This window comes from Chelonia mydas, chromosome 6, assembly GCF_015237465.2.
Source record: "Chelonia mydas isolate rCheMyd1 chromosome 6, rCheMyd1.pri.v2, whole genome shotgun sequence".
NCBI classification, from domain to species: domain Eukaryota; kingdom Metazoa; phylum Chordata; order Testudines; family Cheloniidae; genus Chelonia; species Chelonia mydas.
This window is the reverse complement of record NC_051246.2, coordinates 20689843-20714735: the sequence shown is the minus strand read 5'-3', so window position 1 is coordinate 20714735 and position 24893 is coordinate 20689843. Positions and strand designations below refer to the sequence as shown.

The following is a 24893-nucleotide window of genomic DNA, read 5'->3' as shown; positions in this document are numbered from 1 at the left end:
TCCCCCAGCCGCGGTAGGTCTGGGGTTTGGGCGGAGCCAGCAGGGAGAGGCATCTTTCCCCGCTGCAGCCCTGAGCACCTACACGATGCTTAATATGCTGCTGTATGGCCACGTGGCCTTGCAGCTTAGAGGGAACTTAGATCATAACCTTTTCCATGATACCTTACAAAGAATGCTTTATATGCAATATCACAATTATATGTAAATGAGGACTACGGGGGTTACAGGGTGCTCTCCCAAGGTATAGGCTATCCACCATGTGTTGGGGGGTTGGCTGTGTGATCAGGCCAGCAGTACTGCCTAATGGCGATACTCCGCAGTGTAATGCCTAACTGTGAGAGTCCAAGGGTCAGTTTCATTGGTAGTTACAATTTGGGGTAGTGTCACCCACTGGCAAGAGTCCATAGGCCACCTTGCCTAGCAGCTAGAGCTCAGGGTGGTGTCACCCACTGGTGAGAGTCCAAAGTCTGCTTTGCCTAGTGGCTGTGGTTCAGAGTAGCCTCACCTACTAGCAAGGAGCAGGTGGTAGGGGAACACAGGCCCACCCTACTCCACCAGGTTCTGACCGAGGGCCCTTTGAAACAGTAGCCCTTGTGCAGGGTTCAGGGCCTGATACCCCTACATGCACTCCCTGGGTCACTTCCTACCCTGGTTCCAGTCCTTCAGACTTTGTCATGGGTTGGACTTGGGGTCCCTCATGTGTTCCCCTCTGATCCATCTCTGGAGTCACTTCCACTGGCCTCAGCGAGTCATCACCCAGCTCTTGCAGCGTACGGTCTTCCAGTGCATCAGCTATGAGGCTCAGTCCTGACGGCTTCCCTGCAGGAGGCTGCTGCACCTGACTCCTCTCCTCCTCAGTCAGCCCAGACTGAGCTAAGTCACTCCCTTTTCAATGTGCCCTCCACTGAGAGCATACCCATCAGAGGTGAGGGTCCCTGAGCAGCTCTTTAACCCTTGCCTCCCCAGTGCAGTGTTGGTACACCCCATCACAGATGTGATGGTCCGTACCTCGAGGGAACACCCTACCCCCCCATGTTCATCTTTATAAAATGATTATGTGGTATCCAATGCAAAGTTTGTCATGTTGGGTGTCTTCAGAAGACTCATAATGCACTGAGCATGGTTGTTATAGTGATGTTATAATAAGATTATAGATTATGATTTCATGTATGTAGTTATGAAGCTAAAAATGTATCCTCATGGCTTAAAGCAAGTCCATGCAAAAACTCTCCAAGAACAGAGAGGCAGTTCACACCACGTCAGGGCATGGATGGGACAAACCCAGCCCAGCCTCACAGGAACAATGGACACTATCTTAGGCAGCAACAAAAGAATCTGTTAGATCCTCGAGGGAGTCACCCCCTTCCTTTGGTCAGTTTGGAACTGCGATGCGGTAATGCTCACCTGACTCTGAAGTGGGAGGGGGCAAAGCCAAGAGGAAAGAAAGGACATGATAAAAGGGAGAGACATTTTGCCACGCTCTCTCTCTTCCACCTACATCTACAGACACCACCGTCACCAAGCGACTGAAACGCTGATCAAAGGGGAGAGCCTGACTGAAAAGTAACCAGCCAGCCTATGGTGAGAAGCATCTAAGTTTTTAAGGACATTGAAAGTGTTAAGATCAGCTTAGAATGTGTTTTGCTTTTATTTCATTTGACCAAATCTGATGTGTTATGCTTTGACTTATAACAACTTAAGATCTATCTTTGTAGTTAATAAATTTGTTTATTGTACCTGAAGCAGTGCGTTTGGTTTGAAGTGTGTAAGAGGCTCCCCTTGGGATAACAAGCCTGGTACATATCAATTTCTTTGTTAAATTGATGAACTCATATAAGCTTGTAGCATCCAGCAGGCATAACTGGACACTGCAAGACAGAGGTTCCTAGGGTTGTGTCTGGGACCGGAGATATTGGCTAGTGTCATTCGCTTGCAAGTAGCTGGGAGCCAGAGGCTGTGCGTGAACGGCCCAGGAGCGGGGGTTCTCACAGCAGAGCAGGGTAAGGCTGGCTTCCAGAGTCTAGGATTGGAGAGGGCTAGTAGATCACCGGTCCGGATAACACCAGAGGGGAACATCACAACCGAGTCACTGCGGCGGTTGGAGGAGAACAGCAGACAAGAAGTTTCTGTGTCAGTGGCTGAGAAAAGGGAGGGAAGAGCGGTAGGAGGGCAGTGTGAGGTGAGGGATTTTGTTAATGATTTATTTGAAGAAGTCAGTGTCATCCTGTGCAAAGGAAAGTGAGGTCAAGTAAGGGGTAGGGAAGGGGAAGTCAAAGGCGAAAAATAGGTGCCTTCAATTGCAGGCATGGGATTCATTTAAGCTGGCGAAGTAGAGTTGTTTAGATAGGAAGATGGCGGAACTGAAAGAGGAGAGAACAAATCTGTAGTGGAGGAAGTCAGGTTGGTCACAGGATTTCTGCCAGAGACACTCACTGTGCTAAAAGAATGTGTAGTCTGGTGGCACCTTAAAGACGAACATGTATTTGGGCATAAGCTTTCGTAGGTAAAAAACCCCGCTTCTTCAGATGCATGGAGTGAAAATTACAGATACAGGTTTAAATATACTGGCCTATGAAGAGAAGGGAGTTGCCTTACAAGTGGAGAACCAGTGCTGACGGGGCCAATTCAATCAGGGTGGATGTGGTCCACTCCCAATAATTGATGAGGAGGGGTCAATACCATGAGAGGGAAAATTGCTTTTGTAGTGAGCCAGCCACTCCCAGTCCCTATTCAGGCCCAAATTAATGGCGTTAAGTTTGCAAATGAATTGTAGTGCTGCAGTCTCTCTTTGAAGTCTGTTTTTGAAGTTTTTTTGTTGAAGGATGGCTACTTTTAAATCTGTTATTGAATGTCCAGGGAGATTGAAGTGTTCTCCTACTGGCTTTTGTATGTTACCATTCCTGATGTCTGATTTGTGTCCATTTATTCTTTTATGTAGAGACTGTCCAGTTTGGCCAATGTACATGGCAGAGGGGCATTGCTGGCACATGATGGCATATATCACATTAGTAGATGTGCAGGTGAATGAGCCCCTGGTGATGTGCCTAATGTGTTTGGGTCCTATGATGGTGTCACATCGGTGCTTCTGCAAGTCAGAGAAGTGTAGGGAAACGTGGTGGTCCGGCATGAGCTCTGATGCTGGAGAAGACCTGTGTGCCTGGGGTGTTGGAGGCCTGATAGGTGGTGGCTTCTAGAAAAGTTGCAACGCTTGCAACACTGGTCTGTGAGGGTTTCTGCCCTGATGTCCCCACAGGGGACTAAAGCCCTTAGACCTGCCTCCCTGCAGGGCAGAAGTCCCTAATCCCACCACCCTGCTGCACGGCAGAAGCCCCAGCCCAGTGTGGTAGGAGGAGAAATGGGGCGGGGGGGGGGGGAGAATGTGCGTGGGGGTCTCCTTGAGCCACAAGCTTCTGTCTCCTGCTGGGTATAGATTTTTGGTACCTTTTTCACTTGGTATGTAAAAATGTTCCATCATTTTCTTTGCCTGAAGATTGGGCTGGTCAAAGGATCAAATTCACGTTCCTTTGTCTAAGGCAGACCTGTTTACCAACTCCCCCGGACGTGCCTGGCTTGAACACAGTTTAGTCATCATTCAGCATATGTCCATAACTCTTAATAGCAACCATGTAAATACATCACACAAGATTATTATTGACCAATGTGTTATTAGTTTTCAAAAGATACCTCACAAGACATATTTTGTACAAAGGTTATTACAACCTTACAACCATGTGCAGGGATTGAATACAGGGTGCACAGTGTCATTTCACAGCTCTTTATTACACTGCTTTTTAAAGATGCATTAGATTTTGGTGACTACAGAGCAGAATTAAGATGGTTTTGGTGCCCCAATGGTGCATCCATACTGATGGCTGGTGCCAAATTTCTTAAAGAGCCTATTTTAAAAATAATTTTAATTAAATAAACTAATTAACGAATTTACTTGTAGTTTCTTGAAAAACTCATTCTATATTCAAAGAGTAAGAGCTGTAATTTGGGGAGGATGCACCATATTTTTCGTATATAACAAAATGGTCAAATCCGTGCTTCAAGTGCAAATCTCAATTCCACCCTAACTATGGAACCATAAAAACATAAACCATCTATAAATGGCCAGAGGACTTTTGTTAAACAGACAGAGAGTTCTGTTTGGTTTATTATAGTGTGGCAAGGCACCTCCTTCATCTTGCCAGAAATAGTGCTTCCCCCTGTGGCCACAGCAGGCCTGGGGTAATCAGCCTCACTCACGGCCAGGTTTGCCTTCCCCCTTCTGTGCTCCCTTGGTCATACTTTCAGGGTAGGCCTGAAGGTTGGCCTAAGGCTTGATCCTCCACCAAACGAAAAGGAAGCAGTCTCATAAACAAAGAAAACCCAGGGGGTTACCTTTTGCTGCCTTCTCCCTGGTGCAGGGTGTCACCCCGGTCGTTGCGCTGGGGTGTCAGTTCTTCCCCCAGCAAGCCTCAGGTTTGGCAGTTTCCCCTATGGGAAGGAGCCCAGCCTCCCACCGTGGAGAAGTTTATTTCCCTAATGACTCTAGCCTAGCAGCTGCTTGTTTCTCTCTCTGCCCTTTTCTCTCCCCAGAGAAGGTGGGGGTTTAAGGGCCTCAGACAGGCCTTAATTGAAATCAGGTGTCCCTCCTTGACCTGAGGTAACCCCTTCTCAGCTAGTAGGGAAGAGGGCCTTTAACATTCTGGAACTAATGTATCTACCTTCTAGCACTCTCTTGTACGGGTGTATACTTGGTGCAGTTCACCTCTGTCCCTGAAGCCTGTCCCTTCTGTGGCGCGAGGGAGACCCTGGCACATGTGTACCTTCAGTGCACCAGGTTGCAGCCCCTCTTTCAGCTCCTCCAGAACCTCTTATTGAGGTTCCCCCGCACTTGTTTATTTACGCACACCCAATCCAAGGCCCCACAAAGTTGTGGGACCACCTCGTCAACCTCCTCCTGGCCATGACCAAGGTGGCCATTCATAACACAAGGGAGAGGAGGTTGGCTGTGGAGGGGGGCCCTGTGACTGTGGGGCGGTCTTTCGTTCTTTTATCCGCTCACGTATCTGGGCAGAGTTCCTCTGGGCAGTGTCAGCCGGCTGTCTCGATGCCTTTGAGGATCAATGGGTGCTGCCAGGGTTCTGTGCTCGGTGTCCCCTTCTGGTTCCCTTGTTTTAGCCCTTTGACCCCCACACCTGTTCCAGTGATTTCCTTTGTTGTCCCCTGAACTTGGTTGGGTTCTGGGTCCAGTAGCTCCTCCCTAGGCTGGGGGAGGGACTTTTAGCAGTGGGCGAGCTAGCGCCCACCCACATCCTGGCGCTCAAAAGAAGCACCCTCTTTCAGCCCTCCATCCTGACTTTGTCATATATCTCCCTCCCCCCGCCACAGACACACACACACACAGACACACACACTCTCAACACCACAGGGTTTGGCTGCTTGGGCTGAAAAACATTGTACCTGTGACAGGTGGTCAGTGTTGCCATGTCTGATCCCTGATATGTGCTGCACCCTGAAGTGGAAGGGTTGTAACAACATGAACCATCTCGTCACCCTTGCATTTCTTTCTTTGTTCTGGTGCATCTATTTGACGGGGACATGGTTAGTGATGAGGGTAAACCTTCATCCGAGTAGGTAATATTGGAGGGTTTCCATGGCCCACTTAACAGCATGGCATTCCCTCTCTACCACAGCATACTTTTGTTCTCTGGGCAGGAGTTTTCTACTAAGGAATAGGATTGGGTGTTCTTCCTCTCCTACCATTTGAGAAAGTATGGCCCCCAACACGACCTTGGAGGCATCAGTTTGTAGTAAACACTCCTTTTCAAAGTCTGGGGCTACTAGCACTGGGTTACTGCAGAGGGTGGTCCTCAGATCTGCAAAAGCTTCTTCAGTGGCACTGGTCCATTTTACTACCTCTGGGCCTCGGGCTCTTATCATATCCGTCAACGCGTTTGCTTTGGTAGCAAAGTGGGGAATGAATTGCCTGTAGTACCCAACTATCCTCAGGAATGCGCTGACCTGTTTCTTCCGGATCAGTCAGGGACAACTTTGAATCGCCTCTAACATACTCAGCTGGGGTTTCACTATGCCCCTCCCCACAATGTAGCTGAGGTATTTGGCTTCTGCTAGTCCTGTTGCACATTTGGAGGGATTCGCAGTGAGACCCTCCTTCTTCAGGGTATCCAGTACTGCTTCCAGCTTTTCTAGATGTGTCTCCCAGTCTGGGCTATGTATGATAACATCGTCAAGGTAAGCAGCCGCATACTTGCCATGTGGATGCAACAGTTTTATCCATGAGCTGCTGGAAGGTTGTGGGAACCCCATGGAAACCAAAAGGCAGGACTGTGTACTGGTACAATCCCTCTGGTGTCCAAGAAGCAGTCTTCTCTTTGGCTTCTTTGGTCAGTGGGATTTGCCAATAACCTTTGGTCAGGTCAAGGGTGGACAAAAATCGTGCTTTTCCCAACTGGTCAATTAGCTTGTCTATACGAGCTATGGGGTAAGCATCAAACTGGGACACCTTGTTTAATTTTCAGAAGTCATTGCAGAATCACATGCTGCCATCGGGCTTAGGTACCAAGACAATTGAACTGGACCACTGACTATGGGACTCCTCAATGACTCCCAGCTCCAGCATTCTCCCAGCTTCAGTCCTGATCTCCTCCGTTTTTGCCTCTGGGATCCGGTATGGCTTAACAGGCACCTTTACTCCAGGATTTGTGATGATATGGTGATGAACCTCTGTGGTCCTGCCTGGCTTCTCCAAGAACACGTCATGGTTCTCTCCAATCATATTGATGGCTTCTGCTCATTGTTCAGGGGTCAATTGAGGGGATATTCCCACCTTTCTCTGAGGTTTGCTTTCTTGGGGTGGTATCTCTAGGGTGACCAGATGGACTTCCCTGTCCTGCCAGGATTTCAATAGGTTGACATGGTAGATCTGTTCCAGCTTCTGGAAATCAGGCTGTCGAACCTTATAGTCGACCCCCCAATGGCTTCTGTTACTTCATATGGCCCCTGCCATCTGGCCAGGAGCTTGCTTTCTGCTGTGGGCACCAGCACCATTACCCAGTCTCCCACCTGGAATTTTTCGGCCATTGCCCAGCAATTGTAATAGGTCTGTTGGGCCTCTTGTGCCTTCTCCATGTGTTCCCATACTATAGGGGTGACTTGGGCTATTCTGTCATTCATCATTCATCACACGCTCAATGATGCTTCTTCCCTGGTTAGGCTGTTCTTCCCAGCCCTCCTTGGTGATGTCCAATATGCCATGCAGGTGGTGACTATATAACAGCTCAATAGGAGAGAACCTGGCTGAAGTCTGGGGAATGTCCCTTGTAGCAAACTTCAGGTAAGGTAGCAAGGTATCCCAATTTTTCCCATCCTGGCTCACCACTTTCCATATCATGTTCTTCAGTGTGCTATTAAAACGTTTGATGAAGCCATCGGTCTGGGGGTGGTATACTGACATTCTTAAGGCCTGTATGTGGAGCATTGCACACAAGTCCTTCATCAACTTTGACACGAAGGGGGTTCCTTGATCCGTCAAGACTCTTTGGGTATCCCCATCCTAGAGAAAATTTGGATTAATTCCTTAGGTATCATCTTGGACATTGTGTTTTGTAGGGATACGGCTTCTGGGTGTCGGGTGGCATAGTCCAGAACAACGAGCACACTCTGATGGCCCGGGATGACTTCTCCAGTGGGCCTATCAGGTCCATGGCTATCCTCGTGAATGGGACTTCAATAATTGGGAGAGGTACTAAAGGGGCCCTCAAGTGCAGTTGGGGGCCACGTAATTGGCATTCTGGGCAGGAGGCACAGTATCGTTGGACCTCCATATAAACTCTGGGCCAAAAGAACTTCCATAGGATTTGATCAAGGGTTTAATCTACCCCTATATGTCCTCCAAACAAATGACTGAGCTAGGTCCAACACTGCCCTCTGATGCTGTCGAGGTACCAAGAGCTGCTCCACCTCTTGCTCTTGCAGTCAGACTACTCTATATAATAGGTCCATTTTTATCATGAAATACAGCCCTGGGCCTTTGGTTTTCCCATCCACCAGGACCCCCTTCATCTCAACTATCTCTTTTCTAATGTTATTGTATAGTGGATCATTGGCCTGATCCTGCCAAAAATTCTCAGGTGAGGGTCCAGTATGCCCAAATTCAAGGGAACCTACTTCTGTTTCCCTGTCAGGGTTGGTCTCTGTGGAACTGGGTCCAGCTTCTGGCTCGTTGACCCTTTGTGTGCTCCCCTGCCTACTGGACCTCATTTCTTCCCTGCAAGCACATACTTTTGGTTCTGGGCCAAGATCTTGGTTCCCAATCTCTTGTCTGTTGTCCTTTCTCACCTAGTCTTCCGGGGCTTCCCAGTTGTAGAAAACGAGTCCTGGGCTAATTTACAGAAGATCAGGAGGGGGCTAGTTACTGGAGCCATCGTATCAATCCTGGGATCGCCATCCTCCTCTGACTCATCTATGGGGAGTAGGCTTCCAAACCCTGAGAAGTCTCGTCCTATAAGGACCGGATATGGGAGTTTCGGGACCACACCCACCAACACCCTTGTGGTATTCCCCTGGATCTCAGTTTGTAGAAGGATGGTCGGATAACAATTGACAGCACCATGAACACAGGTTATCCTGGTGTGCTTGGCCCGAGACAGCTGGTCCTGCCCCACTAGTTTCCCTGAGACTAGTGTGACGGCACTTCCGGATTCCACTAATACAATGGTCTGTATGTCATTCATCCTAACTGATCACGTGTATCTATGGAGGGCCATTGCAACTCCCATAAGATTTATCAAGCCACAAAGATCTTCATGATCCCCCAGATTCCACTGCATGGGCTCCTCCATTTTAGGGCACTGGGTGGCTATATGTCCTACTTCCCCACAAGCATAACAGCTATACCCTTCTTGAGGTATCCCCCTATTCTCTGGGCTATTGGGCCTTACCCCACGACCCTCTCTCCCCATGTCCCCAAGTCCATTTGCGGCCTCAGGTTCCTCTTCAGCCTCTTTCCTCCCCAATATAGTTCTGCCCGGTGTTTCAGAGGCCCAGGCCCTCGGGGCAGGGACTGGCCTCTTGACCTGGCATGTCTCTTCCCTGGTAGTCTGAGAGAGGTCTTTGGCTGTTAAGTGTCTCTCCACAAGGGCAATTAATTCATCATAGGAGGAGGGGTCATTTTGCCATCCTGGTACCTCCACTCATGGAATCTCTGGGCCCTTATAGCTGTTGTCACCTCAGACCTCACTAGGATCTCAGCCTTCAATTGGGGGTAATCGGTAGCGGCTTCCCCTGCCATGTCATACTAGGCCTTCTGGGCCTTTCCACACAGGAAAGGAGTGAGGATGCTGTCCCACTGGTCTCAGGTCCAAGCCTCACATAGAGCCTTTCTCTCAAAGGAGAGAAAATACACCTCCACATCATCATCCACTGTCATCTTCTCTAGGTAACTGCTTGTCCGTAGGGATCGTGTCCCATCATGGCCATGCGTCATAGAGGTCAGAGCCTTCAGCTGGCTCATGACCTCCTGCAGGGTGGCTCGATCCTGGGCTGCCTGGCTCATCAGCAATTGATTTGTTTCCTGCTGTAGCTGTACCAACTCCTGTTGGGCAGCCATCTGAACCCTGGTAGCCTCTTGTGCTGCCGTGGCCTTCACCAGCGCCCTCACTACATCATCCATTTTGGAGGTGAGGGTGATTTACCTTGCCCTGGGACGGTTTGCCATGAAGTCTGTCCCACTCCTGACATCACATGTGGCAAGGCATCTCCTTCATCTTGGCAGATTTAGTGCTTCCCCCTCAGATGATGGTGAGCCTAGGATAATCAGCCCCACTCATGGCAGGGTTTGCCTTCCCCCTTCTGTGCTCCCTTGGTTGTACTTTCAGGGTAGGCCTGAAGGTTGGCCTAAGGGTTGATCCTCCACCAAACAAAAAGAAAACAGTCTCATAAACAAAGAAAACCCAGGGGGCTACCTTTCGCTGCCTCCTCCCTGGTGCAGGGTGTCACCCTGTTTGGTTTCCCTGGGGAGTCAGTCCTTCCCCTATCAGGTCTCAGGTTTGGCAAGGAGCCCAGCCTCCCACTGTGGAGAAGCTTATTTCTCTATTGCCACTAGCCTGGCAGCAGTTTGTCTCTCTCTTCCCCCTTTTCTCTCCCCAGAGGGGGGGTTTTTAAAGGCCTCAGGCAGGCCTTCATTGGAATCAGGTGTCCCTCCTTGACCTGAGGTAACCCCTTCTCAGCTAGCAGGGAAGAGGGCCTTTAACATTCTGGGGCTAATGTATCTGCCTTCTAGCACTCTCTTGCAGCCTTCCTGCCTTACTTTGTTACAATAGATAACCCGAACAGTGTATGAGTGGGCATTTGTAGTCTTAGTTAAGTCCTATGAAACTGAAGAAAGTACTTATTTCAGGTATTTAAAATACACCATATAAGAAATTATTTAACATAGCAATTTTTTAATAAAAACATAAACTCACTTCAAAGAGTAGTCTTTAGACAGGCAAATTAATGAATATAATACTTTGCACTTTCAAATTAAATCCCTTAACTTTCTAAGTCCAAAGCGTACAATGTCTTCTCTACAAGCATGTGCAGTCTAACCAGTTTGGTGTTTAACCAGTAGTACATATTGCAATATCATTTTAATATCCCATAAAAATTATTAATCCTGTGGCAATGCTTTGACAAAAAAATCAATTTATGCTTGAGGCTCATGACATTCTTTTGTAGACTGGTGTTGGTTTGCTTGTTTTTGCTCATGTCTTTGTTGTGGCTGGTTGCCTGCAGATGTGTTAGCTCAGAGGTGTGAAAGGCAATGATGCGGGTGTGAGAGCTGAAGCAGAGAGATGGGAGCTGAGGCAGATAGTGGGTGGAATCCTGGTTTCAATTAAGTCACTAAGAAAACTCCCCTTGACTACAGTGGGGCCAGAATTTCAATCAGTGCATCTCCTTTCAGTGCATAGAGTTATATAGAGAAGACTGGTACCTGCTGATAGTAGGTGGGAAAAATTTAAAGGTTCATCCCCCCAACAGCCTGAGTCATGCTCCTCCCAGGCATGACCTGCCCTCTTACCCTCAATGGTCCCTCCCTGTAGCTCCCAGCTGTTTGCTGCCGCCTCTCCCCGCAGCCACAGTTTGCAGCTCGTCAGCTCTAGGAGCTTCTGCACAGGGAGGGGACCCAGCTGGCAAACCCTGGCAGAAATTGGTGGTCACATGGTGCCAAAAACTCTGGTGGTACAATAAGGATGCCAATAATGGACATAGATTGAGAATCCAGCCAGACCATCTTAAGTCCCAGGTAGCAATTGATCTAGGTGCTGCTTAATCTGCAAGGAGGCGATGTCCATTTGGGATTTGCCATGATGGTGATAATACAGCACTATTTGTTATACAGATGCTGTCTTAAAATTAACTTGTCCTGTTAGACGCTTGGTATCAGGCTCTAAGAAGCCACCATTTCCTCTTAGTTATGGGGATGTTATTTCACAAAGTGTAACAGCAGTTACATATCGCTGAGTGATAGTCATCATACTTACAATTGTAAGCAAATGCTCATGTTTTTGGTTGGTACTTTAGTGGGTAAATTAAAGTAAACTCTCTGGGTTAGAGAAACATGATCATTCCTATTGTAGCTCCAGAACTGATTTTAAAAATGACTGACCAACACAAAAGTATTCTTTCCAGCAAGTTAAAAAAGTATGGATTGGATGAATGGACTATAAGGTGGATAGAAAGCTGGCTAGATCATCGGGTGCAATGGGTAGTGATCAACAGCTCATGTGTAGCTGGAAACCAGTGTCAAGTGGAGTGCCCCAAGGGTCGTTCCTGGGGCTGGTTTTGATCAACATCTTCATTCATGATCTGGATGATGGGATGGATTGCACCCTCAGCAAGTTTGCAGATGACACTAAGCTGGGGGAGAGGTAGATACTCTGGAGGGTAGGGATAGGGTCCAGAGTGACCTAGACAAATTGGAGGATTGGGCCAAAAGAAATCTGATAAGGTTCAACAAGGACAAGTGCAGAGTCCTGCATTTAGGATGGAAGAATCCCATCCACTGCTATAGGCTGGGGACTGACTGGCTAAGCAGCAGTTCTGCAGAAAAGAACTTGGGGATGACGGTGGGCAAGAAGCTGGATATGGGTCAACAGTGTGCCCTTATTGCCAAGAAGGCTAATGGCATATTGGGTAGCATTAGTAGGAGCACTGCCAGCACATCGAGGGAAGTGATTATTCCCCTCTATTCTGCACTGGTGAAACCTCATCTGGAATACTGTGTACAATTCTGGTTTCCCAAGTTTAAGAAAGATGAATTCAATCTGGGACAGGGGCAGAGAAGAGCTACTAGGATGATCCTTGGAATAGAAAACATACCTTATGAGAGGAGACTCAGGAAGCATGGCTTGTGTAGCCTAACCAAAAGAAGGCTGAGGGGAGATATGATTGCTCTCTATAAATACATCAGAGGGATAAATACCAGGGAGGAAGAGGAGTTATTTAAATTAAGTGCCAATGTTGACCCAAGAAGAAATAGATACAAACTGGCAATCAACAAGTTTAGGCTTGAAATTAGAAGAAGGTTTCCAACTATCTGAGAAGTGAAATTCTGGAAGAGCCTTCAAAGGGGAGCAGTGAGGGCAAAAACCCTAACTGACTTCAAAACTGAGCTGGATTAGTGTACGAAGGGGGTGGTATGATGGGATTGCCTACAGTAGCATGCAGCCCATTGGGGACTGCCTGTAGCAAAAATCCTCAGCTGGTAAACATGAGACACAAGACTGGGAGGGTTCTGAGTTACTACAGCCTATATGTCAGAAAATGATTATGGCTTTGCAGAAGTGATTAATGTGACATAAAGGCCCAGAATGTCATTAATGTGACATAAAGGCCCAGAATGGAGCTTCTTAAAGCAGCTGTACTTGCAAGGGCCTTTATAAATAGTGAAATCAGGGAGCAGAAAGAGAAAGAGTTTGGCTCCAATACTACCCATTTCAAAAACAAAGTTTGACAAGCTCAGATAAGAAACAAAAAATGGCCAACTTTACAACAGCATGACAAAGTAATTCTAGAGGGCTGGTCAGGGGAAAAATCCCAGGTGCTCCCAACATAAACCCATATTGGTGCAAAATATATTGTAACATCACAGGTATTGGAAGGAATGAGGTTAGACCACGTTCTATACAATACAAAATATCATGAGCCCTAACACAGCAGTGCCTGTTTCCCCTGGAGCTGGTGACAGGCTGCACCAGTACCACACGAATGCTTTGTTTCAATTTCCCATTCCCTCAGTCTCTCTGTTGCCATGACCCCCTGCAGGCCAGCCACTGGGGGAGAGGAAGCTCATTACAATTTAATAATAGAGATGAAATTGCTGCACATGTTGTGATTGTATATAAGGGACGCTGTCCTAATACCATACAATATGAAATGCCAAAAATGCCATGCATAACGCACAGCTGTAAGTGTCAATATGGGGCTATTTTATGAATTTGCCAGGGGGCCAATGAGATTTTAAAACTGAAATGTAACAAACTAGGTTAGCCAAGTTGAAATGTGTTGTAGCCAATGAATTTAATTAGGAGAACCTCTTATTGAGTCCAGGGAGCGTTAGCAGACTAATTTTAATGCTAGGTTCTTTTCAGGTCAGCTTTTAATCTGAACAGTATTTCTCAGATGAGGATACTTGGGGCTCTTGACTGACCAATAGTTTATTAATTCCCCCAGAACCACGTACCTATGTACGCAGCAGTTCATCAGTCAAGTGTTCAAACAACAAATGTTTTACGCATATACTGAATACAAAGTTCATTCCCCTTCATTTAAATCCAAAAATAAAATACCAAAATATCATATAAATCTGTCCCCAAATGACGGTGTTTTCCTAAGATGCTGTACTCTCCCTATAACATTTGGACTGAAAGGGAAAAAATCCAAGGGGTGTATATATATAATATTGCAATATTTCCAGCCTCTAGGAAATCTTAAGAGTATGAGATCCACTTCCCAGTGTGCTTTATGGTTTCTAAATCACAGAAGGGGAAGCTTAAAAAGGTGACAAGAGATGGAGCAGAGAAATTGGGCAGTGCAGCTTGCAGTCATGGGGATATATTTCCATCTGCCAGTAAATAAGCACATCCTAGATTGCTTTTTACCTTAGTTCTGATTTTAAATACCACTAAAGAGCTTTAACAGTAGCCCTGCATTAATTTGCCAATAGCCTTGTATTAATTTGTCAGTGTCAAAGATGATCCCTGTATCTGGTCAAGAGTGTGGGGTTTTATTTTTTCCCCATCTGCACATGTCAAGAAGATTCCAACCTTTCCTTTCAGATGCAGACCTAATCACAATTCTGGAGCTCTTTATCACCTTGAAATTGAATTACTGCAGTGTGCTCTGTTTGGGATCATACAAGACAATTCAGAAACTTCAGCTAGGGTAGACTGTAGATGCCTATTTATAAAGTGGTACATTGACACATTTGTGCTGTATTGTCTGCACTGGTTTCCTACTGATTTTATGCAAAATGTAGAGGTCCCTTTTTCATCTATAAAACCGTAAATGGAATGGGTGATGGATGCCTGAGAAACCACATCTCTTCTTATGCAATATGGCAGCAGATGTAATCAGCTGAAGAGCTGACCTAACCCAACCCTCTGCCCAGCCCTGAGCCCCCTCCCACACCCCAAACCCCTCATTCCCAGCCCCAGCCCCAGCCCAGAGCCCTCACCCCCAGCCAGATTCCTCATCCCCCCACAACCCAACCCTCTGCCCTACCCTGAGCCCTCCCACACATACTCCGCACCCCTCAGCCCCACACCATTAATTTTATGTGCACCAATATGGAGGTGATTTATCACACATCTCCTCTATATTGGTGTACATAACAAGATTCATTCCACATATGAGTGGGGAAAATTAGAGGGAACAGTGGTGACAGTAGTTGTTTGTAGGTGTTCTAAGTGCTCTTACTCTCCTTCATCAGCATAGAAGATTAAGGATCAGAGTTGTAAGTGGAGGCTTCGATTTCCTCTTGTGTTTCTAGGAAACCTCTTTTGCGAAGGGACAGAATTCTGAGAAGGAGGGGGTCATGTTATCCCTGATGGCCACAGAGCTGAAGATATAATAACAAAAACATTTTATAAATGGGGGTAGGTGTCTTCTTGTTTGCATAGCTTCATAAAAAAGAAAACTGTTCTCACATCAGTACCATCTACAAATGATGACATTTTTTTTGCATTATATGGTACAAGCTCACATTGTTGTATGATTACAGACTTTTGCTTTTACAAAAGGAAAAAAAAGTATGGGAAAATGCATACAGTATATCACCTGGGTCTAAGTATTTCCCAAACTTCCAAAAACAGTACTATTTTGAGTAAATAGCTGCATTATCAATCATATTTAGAAGATTTCTTCCACTTTTGGTGAAAATTAAACATTGTTTTTTATGGGTGGTAATCTAGTGAAAATAAAGAGTTTTCAGTCCTGCTCCAAGTGTAAATCTGCAAGTAAACTTAATCATGGAGCTCCTAATGCAGTCACGTGGTTTTGATGTATCCCCATCTCTTTACCATACATCACAATATGACATATTAGCAAGCCGTCCTATTACCAAATTCCAGATGAAAACAATGAATGCTCTTGTAATTTTGATATGAAATGTATGGCAAATTTTTAAAATACTGGAAATGGCACCTGACATTTCAAAAACATCTGAGTCAGTCCAACCTTCCCCCTCCCTCGACCCCCATACTCACACACACTAGAGGTCCCTCAATTCTAAGAAACCCATTTTGAATTTTTGTTTTCCCTTCCAACAGCTCTTCAAATGTTTGCTTGGGTCTGGTCTGATCAGATCAGTAGTTAGATCTTTTTGAATTCTTCCAACACATTTTAGCAAATCACAATAGGTATCACAGTGAGAAGCCTCATCAGTAGGTCAGGCCCTTATGTTCAGTACCTGATTGGTAAGTAGCTCTTCCGTATGAGCCTCAACCACGAGAAAAACAGGGGGGGAAAAGAGGTCATGTTGGTTAAAAATATGGGGGCCCTTCTGATACTGAGAAACATGAGGGGCTAAGCACAGCTCTATTAAAGAGAAAGGATGGTTGTGTCATTAAATTGCTGGATTGAACTCAAGACTCTCTGTGTGACCTTGGGCAAGTCATTCAATCTCTTATGGATCTCAATTCTCCATTTGAAAAATGAGAATAATAATATTTCCTTTCCCTACCTTTTACCTGTCTGGTCTATTTATATTGTAGGATCCTCAGGGCAGGGAATGTCTGTATGTAGTGTTGCTCCTTCTTCTAGCACCAGTGTCCTGTTCTGACACCAGCGTTACCCTCAGCCAAGTGGTGGCAGGTGTCCAGCACCTTGCAGAGCAGAGGAGAAATCAGTGACAGGGAGTCTGGGTAAACTCTAAGTGAAACTTGTCATATTTACATTTATTCACCTGTTTTGGAATGAGAGGGTCACACAGCAGAGACTCCTCTTCCAGAGATCTGAGCCCAGCACCAAATTCCCAAAGAGAATCTCTGCCTCCAGAATGGGCTCTAATCAGCACCCAGGGCAAAGAATAAACTCCTACTGTTGGCACAGCTACGTCCTTCCCAAAGCTTACCCCCGACACCACTCCTCATTTGAGGGGTGTCTCTCTTTTTTTATCTCAGTTGGGTCCTTCTTTAACAGTCATGCGTCCTCTCCCTAGTTTAGCACCTTTTTCTCCTCAACTTCTCATTTGCCTTCCCTCCTTTCTTACCTTTAAATTTTGTGGAGCTCTTCTCTGTTGCTTCATCAGGAACATCCTCTCCCCACCTCCCCAGGCTAGGGCTTATCTCCATACTTTCCCTCATGGCTCTACCATGATTATTGAACCTGGGGGTCCCACAGGGAGTGGGGGCTTCTCTCCCTAATACAAATTCAGGGCTCTTTTTCTCTATCAAACATTAGGACTTCCCTCCCCATTTGGTGAAGCGACCATATTTTGAAGGCAACTGTAGTGATGGAGGCCATGCAGGTGACAGTTGCGATGGGTGGGGTGTCTCTACATGTGTGCAAGATTTGGCAGCTATCGGGGGTGCAGAGGGTTCTCTGAGAGCCCTGGAGGGAGGGAGGGAGGAGTGGCAGTATGGGACAGCCATGCTGGGGGCTGGTCACTGAGATGCACATGGTCATAGCCAGGCTGCTGCCATAGTTCCACACTCCGGTGGCTGGCAGCTCTGCCAGGAACCCAGATTCTGCAGGGAGGGACACAGAATCCAGTGGAATATTTCTATTGTAATAACCTCACCAGTGTTTCTGGAACAGGCCCTGCCAACAGGGTCACATGGTCGCCCTCCTCTCAGGGGCTCTTCTTCCCCAAACTTTGGGGATCCCCCTGGTTGTGGGGCTGGTCTCCTCTTTGTCTTCCAATCCCCCAGCCTTTGCTCCTGGGTCTCAGTGGAAGGTGGGTGTGATGCTGCCAGTGCTGGGCCTCGCAGCTGCCTCCCCTCCCCAGGCCTGAGGCTCAGAGCTGGGGGCAGAGACAGGAGACGTCTGTGTCCTGCAGGGGAGCAGCAGAGCCAGTGCTGGGGTCATGGAGGGGCAGGATCTCCCAGCTCCTCCTGCTCTGAGCCTGGCCCCGGTGAACAGGGAGGAGCCTGCTCTGATTGGGTTTCACCATCGTGGGGCTGATCAGTGCTGAGTCCAATCTGATTGGCTGAGAGCTGGGTAGGTGGGAGTTAGGGTGGCCAGACAGCTGCCCCTTAACTTCTGGTTGGTTAGTGGAAAGAGTGAGGGGCGGTGCTTAGTGAGGACGTCTTACCCAGAACCTTAAATCTTATTGGTCAATGGCAGAGGTTTAAGGATTGGGGTGTCTGGGTCATTGACAGTTCTGATTGGTCAAGAATCGTGTGCAAGGGGTGGGGCTTAGGCAGGATATTACACCCAGCACTGGCTCTTCATTGGCATAGGGTGGGGGTTGGGACAGGCGGTGGAGCAGGGTTTCTACTTCATTCTTCATGTGGATTGGTCAGGGAGAGGGGGCTGGTGGGCGGGGCGGCCTGTTAGAACAGCTGTGACGAGCCCCCTTCACACTGTGATCCCCCTTCTCTGTGTTTCTCTCTCCTGCAGCGTGGGGGGTTGTCATCTCACAGACGCTGACTGCGGGGCTCTCACCGCTATTCTCAAAACCAGCCAGAGCCTGACAGAGCTGAAACTGCCTGATAATAAACTGGGAGATGCTGGAGTGCGGCTGCTGTGTGAGGGACTGAAACACCCGAACTGCAAACTGCAGACACTGGAGTAAGTAACATTTGGCCTCCTCTGTGTATTTACAGGTGTCCTCTACGTAACGTGCTTGACACAGTGAAGATGGTGGAGGGGAGGAAATTTTTTCCCTCTCTTTTACACTCTGATGTTTCTTGGGGACTGTCACCTCATTACCCCACTGCCTACAGCAAGAGGGGGTCTTACTAGTAGTAGCTGGGTGTCAACTCCCCGGCACCAACAGCCTTTCACTCACTCAAGCACTCTCCTCTAGGCTTATGCCAGACCCGGCTTTGCCTTCCAGGCTGACAAGAGAGGCACCCTAATCACTGAATCGCTGATTCATTCTCCTGTGATATCCAGCCCCTGACTCTGAGTACTCATAGAAGTACCAGAATCTTTACATGCAAAGATGAAGTGTACCCCAGTTTATCAGAGTTTCCTTCAATCACTGCTCCTGTAGTCCACACAGCACTTGCGAACACTTAAAATAAAAACAAAAGTAGGTTTATTTGAGAAAGAATAAAGATTTATCCAAGAAAGAGAGAAGGTGATGGGAACAACTGGTTGTAATACGAAACAAGATCCTAAAGTGTAAACCTGGGTTTACCTTTGCCAGTAGTTACCTTTCCTATCTAATGAACTAGGTTTTTCCCACAAAGTTCAGTCAGTTGTAGAACTCGCTGGTTTTATAAGAACCAGGATCCAAATATTCAGGTCCCTGGACTCCCTGAACTCCTCAAGGACAGGTCCCTGAACTCCTCAAGGCTTTCTTTACTAAATACAGTGTGTCTTTTCCTACACTCTGTTTTCCTGAAAACCATCATTTGCTATATTCATAGCAGGGAAATCCCCGCCTGCTGTGATGTTCTAATGTAGGCTAATGTAGTGCCAATCTTTAAAAAAGGGAAGAAGGAGGATCCTGGGAACTACAGGCCAGTCAGCCTCACCTCAGTCCCTGGAAAAATCATGGAGCAGGTCCTCAAAGAATCAATCCTGAAGCACTTACATGAGAGGAAAGTGATCAGGAACAGTCAGCATGGATTCACCAAGGGAAGGTCATGCCTGACTAATCTAATCGCCTTTCATGATGAGATTACTGGTTCTGTGGATGAAGGGAAAGCAGTGGATGTATTGTTTCTTGACTTTAGCAAAGCTTTTGACACGGTCTCCCACAGTATTCTTGTCAGCAAGTTAAGGAAGTATGGGCTGGATGAATGCACTATAAGGTGGGTAGAAAGCTGGCTAGATTGTCGGGCTCAACGGGTAGTGATCAATGGCTCCATGTCTAGTTGGCAGCCGGTATCAAGTGGAGTGCCCCAGGGGTCGGTCCTGGGGCCGGTTTTGTTCAATATCTTCATAAATGATCTGGAGGATGGTGTGGATTGCACTCTCAGCAAATTTGCGGATGATACTAAACTGGGAGGAGTGGTAGATACGCTGGAGGGGAGGGATAGGATACAGAAGGACCTAGACAAATTGGAGGATTGGGCCAAAAGAAATCTGATGAGGTTCAATAAGGATAAGTGCAGGGTCCTGCACTTAGGATGGAAGAATCCAATGCACCGCTACAGACTAGGGACCGAATGGCTAGGCAGCAATTCTGCGGAAAAGGACCTAGGGGTGACAGTGGACGAGAAGCTGGATATGAGTCAGCAGTGTGCCCTTGTTGCCAAGAAGGCCAATGGCATTTTGGGATGTATAAGTAGGGGCATAGCGAGCAGATCGAGGGACGTGATCGTTCCCCTCTATTCGACACTGGTGAGGCCTCATCTGGAGTACTGTGTCCAGTTTTGGGCCCCACACTACAAGAAGGATGTGGATAAATTGGAGAGAGTCCAGCGAAGGGCAACAAAAATGATTAGGGGTTTAGAGCACATGACTTATGAGGAGAGGCTGAGGGAGCTGGGATTGTTTAGTCTGCAGAAGAGAAGAATGAGGGGGGATTTGATAGCTGCTTTCAACTACCTGAAAGGGGGTTCCAAAGAGGATGGCTCTAGACTGTTCTCAATGGTAGCAGATGACAGAACGAGGAGTAATGGTCTCAAGTTGCAATGGGGGAGGTTTAGATTGGATATTAGGAAAAACTTTTTCACTAAGAGGGTGGTGAAACACTGGAATGCGTTACCTAGGGAGGTGGTAGAATCTCCTTCCTTAGAGGTTTTTAAGGTCAGGCTTGACAAAGCCCTGGCTGGGATGATTTAACTGGGACTTGGTCCTGCTTCGAGCAGGGGGTTGGACTAGATGACCTTCTGGGGTCCCTTCCAACCCTGATATTCTATGATTCTATGATTCCTTTTCACCTCCAAGTGGTTTTGATCATTTCCCATGGTCTTTGATGCTTTTCCATTGAATGTTCTGGGATGTGGCAAGGGTAGACAGCACAGCTTTTTGTAGATACATTACACGTTATACTTGATGAATAAATATCCTATAAGACCTGTTTGGTGTATTGAGTTTTTCCATTCTGAGGTGAGAGCTGTTTGCAAAGAGCAGGGGACCCTTTGGCAAGGGTTCTCTGTGTCACAAAAACCCAATGTTCTTTTCTCTTATTCTTTGTCTTTCCTCTTATTACACCAGCTCCACCTCATGCTGACCCTGGTGTTCTTCCTGGCAAAGGCTTTACATAGGTGATCTTGCATTTTGCTCTGACCATGGCCAGGCCAGGGCTCCTTCTGATCCCCTCTCAGAAGGCCTTCTGCAGCTGAGTTCTGGCTTTTGATAACACTCTTCTCCAATGCCCAAGAATCTGAACCTGGGCATCTCCAGTGAGATTGACCCTGTGGAGCACTGTTGAGACTGTCTGCTACAGGCTGTTGGCCTTGGAAGCAACAGCACAACTCTTCACAGCCGCACAGAAACGTGCGTACATCACCTTTGGTGTTTAACCCACTCAGAGGAAGTACAATGACATGCTTTCCACGACCACGTCCCTCTGCACTGTTTCAGCACAAGCACTGGCAAAGCAGCTGCAGTGGTGCAATGAGTCTTCTCCCAGTGCAGTTCCACACTGCCCCTGCCCATCCTTCCATTAGCGCTTTGATAACTCAGAATCACTGGGCTCAACACAGGGGACTTTAGGGGAAATGTAATGGCCTGTGATGTGCAGGAGGGCAGACTAGATGGGCTAATGGTCTCTTGTGGCCTTAAACTCTATGAATCTGATTCTGTCACCTGCGAAGCCACTCACTGGAGTTAGTTGCAAAAATTCATAATTTTGGTTAAAAAATGGATGACTTATTAAGCGAAATATTCCAACAAGAATTGTTTCCGTTTTTCAGAAAGCTGTGCCACTCATATCCTTGCTGTATGCCAGCCCCAGAGCAGCTGAGGGAAGGCTTGTTGGTCTCTGCTTGGTCTGGCCCCCTCAGATTTACAAAGACACAATTAACAAAAAAAACCATGTTAGAGGATTAGAACTTCAAACACGTTGTTACGTTGCACTCCATATTCTTTATGGAAATATGCTTATGAATATGAATATGACATAACTGGAATATGCTTTATGCAAAATAAGTCATGTAAGATATCATTGGAGAGGTTATAATCTACTGAAAGTGTTCATCCTATTTGTATGCAAGTATCATTTCTATGTCTGAAGTTAGAAATATGTTACTAATGTAATTATGCTTATGGAGGGCTATTAATGGTACTTCAAGAACTTGATGACTCTTAAGCAAGAAACAATTTGCTTTGAATGGATTTGTTTTCCTGTAAGTCTGTGGAATGCCTATGAGGAGGAGGGGTGATGGGGGTCCCTGTGAAGACATGTGTCTGTGTCACCTGATGCTGGAATCCATCTTGGATTCTATATTTTTCCATGAGGCATAAAAAAAGTTTAAACAAGAGGACTAAGGATTCCCACCTTCTGCAAAAGCTATATGAGGCCAGTCATGAGGAAACCCCTCCTTACCACCCAAGAGGTCTGCTGGAACTAACAGAGACTGAACAGGGGGAAGGATTGGACCCGGACTAGAAATGAATCTAGTCTGTGAAAGAAGCTTATTGGAACACCTTTGAGGATGAGATATTACATGTAACCAGTTTCTTAGTGTATTAAGCTTAGCTTAGCGTGTTTGTTTTATTTTGCTTAGTAACTTACCTTGTTCTGTCTGTTACTTCTTATGATCACTTAAATCCTAAATTTTATACTTAATAAAATCACTTTTGTTTATTAATAAACCCAGTGTAATTAATTGTTACCTGTGGGGTGGTGGTGGGGAAACAGTCTGTGTATATCTCTCTTTGAGAAAGAGGGCAAATAATATGAACTTATGACGGCCATATTTGGGGTCAGGAAGGAATTTTCCTCCAGGGCAGATTGGAAGAGGCCCTGGGTTTTTTTTGCCTTCCTCTGCAGCATGGGGCACAGGTCACTTGCTAGAGGATTCTCTGCACCTTGAAGCCTTTAAACCATGATTTGAGGACTTCAGTAGCTCAGACATAGGTTAGGGGTTTATTCCAGGAGCGGGAGGGTGCGATTCTGCGGCCTGCACTGTGCAGGAGGTCAGACTAGATGATCATTATGGTCCCTTCTGACCTTAAAGTCTATGATTCTATGACTCTAACTTATATTGTATAAACTTTATAAGTGTAAGATGAATTTATCTGGGGTTCAGGCTCCCCAAAAGGCTGTGCACTGGGGTGCTGAGGCAAATCCCATTAACTGAGTCTGCCCAGAGCTGAGCTGAACTCAGGGTCTGCATTCTGTAGAGGGGCGTGGCCCCCATCTCTTCATCTGTGCTGGAGGAAGCCTGGAGGGTCTAGCTAAGGAAGACAGAGTTAAGGGGTGCCCATGTGGGCAGAAGGCTTAGGCTCAGCGGTACCTCAGCACATCAAGTGACAGTCCCAAGGGAGTTCCAATGAGAGAACACACCAGTCAATGTAAAAAAAAGTGACTGGTGCATTGGGAATTCTTGTGCAAAAACATAAAATGCTACACCATAGCCGTGCTGAGTAACCCCTGATTTATGTGCATAAACACAGACACCCCACAATGCATAATCACTGCATGTTGACAGCATCTGCAGCAATTTCCACTCTCCTGAGATGTGCTAAAGAGAACACAGGGCATGGTAATGAATTAACAAATTAACACCCGGATGAACCCTACCCTCTGCACTCCCCCACCCCAACTAAATCCTCTTTTCTGTGGTTCTCCATCACCCACTGATTGCTCCCGTCCTTCCAGCCCCAAGGGACTCCACTATAGCAGGTGGGGAAGAACTTCGGTGCGCATTCTCTGGGCTGCGTGGAGGACCCCCAGGAATATCCTTCCTTTGGGCCCAGAGCACTCACATCTCTAGCTCCTATAGGAAAATGGGATAGAGAGAAACTGAGTTTAGCTACTAAACAAAACAACTGAAAAAATAATAAAATTTAAACTAACAAGCAAACTCTGTCTAAAAAACTAACAAACATGAATGAAGAAATGAATTAAAAGAAAAAAATCCACCTCCTCACCACCATGAGCACTGACACCCAAAGCTGCTGGTGCTCTTTCATGATCCACTCTGGGCCTCCAGGCCCAGAACCTGTATAGGGGTGGGAGGAGTGGCAGTAGGAGCTGCTGATCTTCTGTCATGGCATCTGCAAATGCAGGGTGTTGCTGCTCACAACACATATGCAGATCTTTGTGCAGGACACAACCATTTAAAGCTGGCAATGCAGCAGAGCAAAGAGTGACTATGTGCACACAGACACTATAAGCCATAGACATTATGCAGCTGCTCCAGGAAGCAGTGCGAGGAAATGCAGGGTAGATGCAACAACCCACAGGCCCTGCAACATGTACAGAGTGCACTCTTAGGGAACATAGTGCATTGTGTGCCCCCAAGGTAGAATGGCTGGTGTGGATGCACTGCATCATTGCAGCTGCCAGTTCAGTCACACTGATGCAAGTTGCAATGTGGAGTTCTCTAGTGTACACGTTAGATCATAACCTATTTAGGGCCTTGACAATTAGCATGAGGACTTTGAATTTAGTCTGGAAGGGAATGAGAAACCAAGTGACTTGGTGGAGCATCAGAGAAAGGGGCTCACATCAGCCACTGTTGCTTAAAAAAGGAACTGCTACCACCTGAATGTGGTACTTATCTCCCCCACAGGGAGAGTGACTTGTGTCAGCCTAACACTATTCACTGAGGTCTAGCCAATTGCTTGGCAACACTTGTGGTTCAATATTAAAAGTATTTAAGAGACCAAATAACCCAGCTTAGCTTAGTTTATTAATAAGGGACAAAGCAGTACAATATGAAAAGGAGGCATACATACACTCCTTCTGGGAAACAATTAATGTCGCAGCATGTTCACCTCACACAGAAGTTGTGCTTCAAAAATATGCACCCAAGATCGCACAGCATGGTTACTGACAAGTTAGAAAGCACTGAATATGTCACCCAGGACTAGAATTCACCAGACAGCTTTTTATCTTCTTCTATCATCGTGTATCTTTCTCTTCTTTTAAATACTACATTACAAGAGCTACGAATGCACTATCCAACCTGTACTAGAATATACGATGGAATGTTCATGCCTTCGATCGGTTTTATATTTGCTAATGTCAAAAGCTGTGTTTTGCCTTGTAGAGTACATATATTTGAAGTGAAGCTGCTGGAGGTGCTACCTGCTGTTATGATAGCCGGACA

At 46.6% G+C, this 24893-nt stretch overlaps 1 protein-coding gene and 1 long non-coding RNA gene across 2 annotated transcripts in view; one reads left to right on the top strand and one right to left on the bottom strand.

The window, feature by feature from the left end:
* The window catches only part of LOC102943481 (NACHT, LRR and PYD domains-containing protein 3), a 509145-nt gene that overhangs the window by 199870 nt on the left and 284382 nt on the right, over nucleotides 1-24893 (top strand). The window lies entirely within an intron of this gene.
* On the bottom strand, nucleotides 11564-17643 carry LOC119566387. Its single transcript, XR_005225408.2, has 3 exons — nucleotides 17291-17643; nucleotides 16232-16373; nucleotides 11564-15109 (listed from the first exon to the last, which is right to left on the bottom strand). It is a non-coding gene; the product is annotated as an uncharacterized LOC119566387 (long non-coding RNA).